General features: G+C 42.0%; 2 non-coding genes across 2 annotated transcripts; both read left to right on the top strand.

The window, feature by feature from the left end:
* Nucleotides 1-578: 578 nt before the first annotated feature.
* trnar-ucg (transfer RNA arginine (anticodon UCG)) lies at nucleotides 579-667 on the top strand. Its single transcript is given in 2 exon segments — nucleotides 579-615; nucleotides 632-667. It is a non-coding gene; the product is annotated as a tRNA-Arg (tRNA).
* Nucleotides 668-912: 245 nt separating this feature from the next.
* trnas-gcu (transfer RNA serine (anticodon GCU)) lies at nucleotides 913-994 on the top strand. The gene has a single exon. It is a non-coding gene; the product is annotated as a tRNA-Ser (tRNA).
* The last annotated feature ends 6,968 nt before the right edge of the window (nucleotides 995-7,962 follow it).

Genomic DNA, 7,962 nt, shown 5'->3' with positions numbered 1-7,962 from the left:
GTATTTATTTTATTAAAATGTTAAATATATCTATATTTCGAAATTGGCTTTCAGTCTGTGCTGGTTTTACGTCCCTCCCTCTTTCCTGCCTGTCTATCACCTGTGGCTTCAATAACCATCTCTGCCCCGCGTGGTCCTGAGCCCCACTGCACAATTGCCTTCAGTGATGATAGAAATCTCACTTTATTCTTTCAAAGGGAACTGCTGTCAGTCCAGTCTCATTCTGCATATGGGTAAAAGGGATGTCCTTGCAGTCCCGGATCATTCTTGTTTGTTTAAACGGGCTGGTTGTCAGTTCCGGTTCATAATCTTTCCCTTTAAAACGGATTGTCTCATAAACCCGGGTCATCCTGTATAGTTTGAGAAGGAATATGATTTCAGCTGCAATGACCGAATTGTTAAATTGTTGTGTTCCCACTTACATTGGGGTTGCCTGCGCCGCTGCACACCCAGATCGCAGTGCATCTGTTCATTTACTCGAAATATGCTCATCTTTTCCAAAATCCACTCCTTGATATTGCAGTTTCCCCGAATTTGCTCGCAATATACACAACAGCACAATGGATGTTGCTGGCTGCGGCCGTGTGGCCTAATGGATAAGGCGTCTGACTTCGAATATGGTACCAAAGTTATCAGAAGATTGCAGGTTCGAGTCCTGCCACGGTCAACTTAACTAGCTAAGTGAAATTTTATATTTTTTGTTGTGATTCTGCCGAGAAACCAGCAATCTCTTCCAGTCACTCACCTGAAGCAAAGGAAGGCTGTTTGCTTTAAGAATATCATGGCAAGTTTTCATCATTGTCGATCTGCATGCACGGCCAGAGCAAGCAGTGAAGTGGACTTTCTTGCACATTATTTCTGTTTCGATACAAAAAGCAGGAGATTGAATGGCTGACTATGTGCAAAAGCAGAGACGAGGTGACCGAGAGGTTAAGGTGATGGACTGCTAATCCATTGTACTCTGTACGCATGGGTTCGGATCCCATCATCGTCGTCGTTGGCTTACAGCTTGACCACGTTTTGACATTCATATTTAACCTCATCGCGAAATTCCCCTTTTACTTACAGGGATGCTGTACTTTCCTCATGTCATGTCTCAAATTAATAATATATTCGTCAAAAGGAGAACGGTTGCAGAACAATGGCAAGGGGCACTAATTAGATAGGTATCTGAGAGACAGCACATGCACGATGGGCCATTATATCATTTCTCACACCGTCAGAATCTGAGAGCTGCGCTTTTCACTGTCGGCGGCTCGTTGATCCACGGGTATGATTCTCGCTTCGGAATGATCACATTTGAAATGCGAGAGGGCACAGGCCAAATACCGGAAGATCCCGCCATGTTTTACTCAAATTTCCGCGTCTAACAGCCGCTCGACATGTAAGAAAACAGACATATTTCACGTTAAAACGTGTGATTTTATGCCGATGTTCCATAAGCATCCAAATCCCAGAGCAAAGTGAAACCCGCCAACGTGAGTAGAGTTAAAATATCTCAGAGGTACTCGGCTCTGTGATTCGTTGGATAACCGAATCCCTTGTTTGGTTCCGGCCAATACTTGATCAGCATATCTTCCTGTCTGTACGCATACGTTCACCTCAATTGGGATAAGCATACATTCAGCGTCAATCTCCACCTCTGCCCTGAATATGAGTACGTCCTGTTTCTCTAGAGCTGAAAAGATGAGAGAAGCTGCCTTTTGAATTCTTCCATTGGCTGCCGAATTTCTAAGCGGACAGGAAATCTATCCGGGCTGGCAAAGCTGCCTGATCTGATTAAAAGGCGGTGACACCTCATATTGTAGGCATGTTCTCGTCTTCTGGCCTCAACATTATGTTCAACGTATCCGATGATAAGAACCGGGCCCATTGTCTTGTAATGGTTCTGCTGTTCCCACTAACACCTCCTCTGGACCATCCTTTGTTACGTTATTGCCCGATTACCACCCACTTTGCCTTTCTCCATTGTGCCATTTATTATTATATCACACCTGCGTCCCACTGTATCACAGAAGTTTCCATTTGACCTTTCTCGCTGCGTATTCTTTCCAGGCGCTATTTTTGTTGAAAACATCTGTAATCTTTAACTTTTTCCTAAAATATCGGAATGATTATCCGACAGAACGTGAAACCGAATTCTTCCTCCACAAAATATGCACGACCTGCCGAGTTTTACATATTTATCTGTTTTTATTCATTCTATTTCTGTGTCCCTTTTAAGGGGATGTGCTGTCTGTCCGAGACCATTCTCTGTCTCTTTAAAATAGTGTGCTATCAGACCCTCATCATTCTGTGTCTGTTTAAAAGGGATGTGCTGTCTGTCCCGGATTTCCAATTTCAAATTTCAAAACCTGCCTTTCGAGGTTAAGGAATTTTAGTTTGTTTATGTGTTTGTGTAAGCTAGAGTGTCTGCAAACGTGCTGTGCGATCTTACTGTCATGTGAGAAAAATGCTTTACATGCAACTTGAAATCGTACTGATTTGATTGAACACTCCTTCGTTGACTCCCTGACGGTAGAAGAATCTGCTGTGGGATTTTGCTATTCCACACCTGAAAGAAGGGAAAATACACAAGTTAGAGATATAGCGATTTTAGGCAGGGCTTGCGTGTGGGCTGTGTGACATGATGACATAGTCCGTCCTTATTTTCAAATTCAAATCAAATCAAACCAAGACAAGACATGACTGACTGACTGACTTTGTTTATACATGTATATATATATATGTGTATATTTATATACAATCCAACATTTTTAACTTCCAAAATAAATATGCTTTTTCTGTTCTGCCTGCACTGGGCTCTATTACATTTGACCTCTTTCACAGCACAAGCAGCTGCTGTCAGATCCAGCAGAAAGACACACGCGATTTTAAAAGATCGCCCTTGTGGCCCACATCTTTCCTCATGGCTTGTCTTCCAACATGGGCTTACTGTGTTTGGGTATTTATTGACTGCACCCATGATTTCCAACGGAATTCTTCTAGTCACACAGCCTTCGTTCAATCAAAAAATACATAGATTATGAATCAATTATTTATTTATTTAAAACAACTCAATTCAATTTTTTTTCAATACAATTTAAATGCATTAATATTCTTAAAATGTTAAACATTTGTATATTTCAGACTGGGCTGGTTTTACGTCCCTCCCTCCCTCCTTCCTGCATCTCTATCACCTGTGTCTTCAATAACAGTCTCTGCCCCGCGTGGTCCTGAGCCTCACTGCACAATTGCCTTCAGGGATTATCGAAATCTCACTTTATTCTTTTAAAAGGGAACTGCTGTCAGTCAATGGTTATTCTGCATCTGGGTAAAAGGCATGTCCTTGCAGTCCCGGATCATTCTGTGTCTGTTTAAATGGGCTGGTTGTCAGTTCCGGTTCATAATCTTTCCCTTTAAACCGGATTTTCTCATAAACCTGGGTCATCCTGGATTGTTTGAGAAGGAGTATGATTTCAGATACAATGACCGAATTGTTAAACTGTTGTGTTCCAATTTACATTGGGCTTGCCTGCGCCGGTGCGCACCCAGATCGCAGTGCATCTGTTCATTGACTCGAAATATGCTCATCTTTTCCAAAATCCACTCCTTGATATTGCAGTGGCCCCGAATTTGCTCGCAATATAGACAACAATACAATGGCTAGTGATAGCAGCGGCCGCGTGGCCCAATGGATAAGGCGTCTGACTTCGATTATAACTGCAAAGTTATCAGAATATTGTAGGTTCGAGGTCAACTTAATTCGCATCGTGAAATTTTATGTTCTTTGTTGTGATTCTGCCGAGAAACCAACCATCTCTTCGAGTCACTAACCTGGAAGCAAAGGTGGGCTGTTTGCTCAAATAATCTCATGGAAAGTTTTCATCATTGTCGATCTGCATGCACGGGCAGAGCAAGCATTGAAGTGGACTTTCTTGCACATTATTTCTGTTTGGATACAAAAAGCAGGAGATTGAATGGCTGACGATGTGTTAAAGCAGAGACGAGGTGGCCGAGAGGTTAAGGCGATGGGCTGTTAATCTATTGTACTCTGCACGCATGGGTTTGAATCCCGTCGTCATTGGCTTGCAGCTTGACCACGTTTTGACATTCATATTTAACCTCATCGCCAAATTCCCCTTTTACTGACAGGGATGCTGTACTTTCCTCATGTCATGTCTCAAATTAATAATATATTCGTCAAAAGGAGAACAGTTGCAGGACAATGGCGAGCGGCACTAATTATATAGGTATCTGAGAGACAGCACATGCACGATGGGACATAATATCATTTCTCACCACCGTCAGAATCTGAGAGCTGCGCTTTTCACTGTCGGCGGCTCGTTGGTCCACGGGTATGATTCTCGCTTCGGAATGATCACATTTGAAATGCGAGAGATCACGGTCCAAATCCAGGACCAGCCCCGCCACGTTTTACTCAAATTTCCGCTTCTAACAACCGCTCTACATGTGAGAAAACAGACGTATTTCACGTTAAAACGTGTGATTTTGCGACGATGTTCCATCAGCATCCAAATCTCAGAGCAAAGTGAAACCCGCCAAAGTGAGTAGAGTTAAAATATCTCATAGGTACTCGGCTCTGTGCCTCGTTGCATCACCTAAACCCTTGTTTGGTTCCGGCCAATACTTGATCAGTACATCTTCCTGTCTGTTCGAATAAATTCACCTCAATTGGGATAAGCATACATTCAGCGTCAATCTGCACCTCTGCCCTGAATATGAGTGCGTCCTGTTTCTCTCGTGCTGAAAAGGTGAGAGAAGCTGCCTTTTGAATTCGTCCCTTGGCTGCCGGATTCAAAGCGGACAGGAAATCAATCCGGGCTGGCAAAGCTGCCTGGTCTGATTTAAAAGGCGGTGACACCCTATATTGTCGGCATGTTCTCGTCTTCTGGCCTCAAAATTATGTTCAACGTATCGGATCATAAGCACCGCTCCCATTGTCTGGTAATGGTTCTGCTGTTCCCACGAACACCTCCTCTGGACCATCCTTTGTTATGTTATTGCCCGATTACCACCCACTTTGCTTTCTCCATTGTGCCATTTACTATTTAATCACTATTGCGTTCCACTGTATCACAGACGTTCCCATTTGACCTTTCTCGCTGTGTATTTTTTCCAGGCGCTATTTTTGTTGAAAACATCTGTAATCTTTAACTTTTTCCTGAAATAACGGAATGATTATCCGACCGAACGTGAAAACGGATTCTTCCTCCACGAAATCTGCACGACCTGCCGAGTTTGACATATTTATCTGTTTTTATTCATTCTATTTCCGTGTCCCTTTTAAGGGGATGTGCTGTCTGTCCGAGACCATTTTCTGTCTCTTTAAAATAGTATGCTATCAGACCCTCATCATTCTGTGTCTGTTTAAAAGGGATGTGCTGTCTGTCCCGGATTTCCAATTTCAAATTTCAAAACCTGCCTTTGGAGGTTAAGGAATTTTATTTTTTTTGTTTGTTTGTGTAAGCTAGAGTGTGTGCAAACGTGCTGTGCGATCTTACTGTCATGTGAGAAAAATGCTTTACATGCAACTTGAAACCGTACTGATTTGTTTGAACACTCCTTCGCGGACTCTCTGACGGTAGATTAATCTGCTGTGGGATTTTGCTATTCCACATCTGAAAGAATGGAAAATATTTAGAAATATAGCGATTTTAGGCAGGACTTGCGTGCGGGCTGTGTGACATGATGACATCCTCCATCCTTATTTTCAAATTCAAATCAAATCAAACCAAGACAAGACATGACTGACTGACTGACTTTCTTTAGATATGTATATATATATATATATGTGTATATTTATATATAACCCCAAATTTTTAACTTATAAAATAAATATGCTTTTTCTGTTCTGCCTGCGCTGGGCTCTATTACATTTGACCTCTTTCACAGCACAAGCAGCTGCTGTCAGATCCAGCAGAAAGACACACGCGACTTTAAAAGATCGCTCTTGTAGCCCACATCTTCCCTCATGGCTTGTCTTCCACCATGGGCTTACTGTGTTTGGGTATTTATTGACTGCACCCATGATTTCCAACGGAATTCTTCTAGTCACACAGCCTTCGTTCAATCAAAAAATACATAGATTATGAATCAATTATTTATTTATTTAAAACAACTCAATTCAATTTTTTTTTAATTAAATTTAAATGCATTTATTTTCTTAACATGTTAAATATTTAATATATTTCAGACTGGGCTGGTTTTACGTCCCTCCCTCCTTCCTGCCTGTCTATCATCTGTGACTTCAATAACAGTCTCTGCCCCGCGTGGTCCTGAGCCCCACTGCACAATTGCCTTCAGGGATGATCGAAATCTCACTTTATTCTTGAAAAAAAGGGAACTGCTGTCAGTCAAGGGTTATTCTGCATCTGGGTAAAAGGGATGTCCTTGCAGTCCCGGATCATTCTATGTCTGTTTAAATGGGCTGGTTGTCAGTTCCGGTTCATATTTTTTCCCTTTATAACGGATTTTCTCAAAAATCCGGGTCATCCTGTATAGTTTGAGAAGGTGTATGATTTCAGCTGCAATAACCGAATTGTTAAACTATTGTGTTCCAATTTATATTGGGCTTGCCTCGCCGGTGCGCATCCAGATCGCAGTGCATCTGTTCATTGACTCGAAATATGCTCATCTTTTCCAAAATCCACTCCTTGATATTGCAGTTGCCCCGAATTTGCTCGCAATATACACAACAACTGAATGGATGGTGCTGGCTACGGCCGCGTGGCCTAATGGCCCCTTGACTATCCATTGTTGGAATATTATTCGTGTCCTCTCACGTAAAGAATAATAGAAAATATTTTTTCAGAGTTTCTGCCATCTCCATGTTTCCCATTATTAACTCCCCGGTCTCGTCCTATTAGCAACCAAGATTTAAACTAGCCACGATTTTAATGTTTATATAGCGATAGAAACTCTTGCTATATGTTTTTATATTTCGTGCATATAGTCTATGTTCCCATTCTTAATCATTTGTTTGGCAACCATTGTTGGCTTTTAAACGCTTCCCAATCTTCAGCCTCCCACCAGTTTTGGCCACATTGTCTGTCCTTTTTTTTTAATTGGATTCCGTCCTTTATTTCTTTTGTTATCCACGGAGGGCCATCTTTTCTCTTTCGCCGTTTCTTCCTCAGTGGAATATATTTTTCTGGAGATTCGTGATATGTCCCCTTTTATGTACACCGCTGTTCGCCAACTGTTCATCAAGCTAATGATTGGACATGAGGTTTGGTTTTATAAAGTTAAAATAGAATTAACAAGTGTATAATGCATCCAGGGCAAGACTCGAACCTGCAAACGACCGATAACATTCTGATTTATATAAGAATCACACACCTTACTATTTAAGTCACATCGCATCTGCTTTTAACATTCATGTAATGAGAGATTAAACCCCTGATAATATTTATATCACTTCCATTATTTACACCCCAACAGCGGATGTGAACCATTCACTTATTGAAATATGAGAAGTCCGGGAGACCAAACACAATGCAAGCGTGACCTCTCGTCCTCCTTTCCAGTTTTTCTGCTGCCCTCAGGTAACTTCGTTGCCTCTTGTCCTCCACAGAAAAGCTCATAATTCAATTAAATTAAACTATAGCTGAGGCTCTTAATCTATGCCGCTGACTGCATTTCACCAACTCCCTCCCACTTCGGTGCCAAACTTTTGCTCCCGAGCTGTCTCCTTGAGGAGTGTCCTATATTCGCAATTTCGCCCGTCACTACCGTGACCTTCACCAATCGGCTGCTGAAATCCTGATCATGCCTTCGTTATCTTACTTGTCTACTCCAACGCTTTCCTTACTGGCCTCCAACGATTTACCCAACGTAAACTTGAGGTCGTTCCAAAACTCTCTGACTGTATCCAAATTCGCATCAATCCCATTCACCCAGCACCCTGATGCTCGCTCACCGATATTGGCTCGCGCTGAAGCAATGCTTGGATTTCAAAAT

The sequence above is a fragment of the Pristiophorus japonicus genome, unplaced genomic scaffold (genome assembly GCF_044704955.1).
Source record: "Pristiophorus japonicus isolate sPriJap1 unplaced genomic scaffold, sPriJap1.hap1 HAP1_SCAFFOLD_46, whole genome shotgun sequence".
Lineage (NCBI taxonomy): Eukaryota > Metazoa > Chordata > Chondrichthyes > Pristiophoridae > Pristiophorus > Pristiophorus japonicus.
The sequence above is the reverse complement of the archived record's forward strand: the minus strand, read 5'-3'. Positions and strand labels throughout refer to the sequence as shown.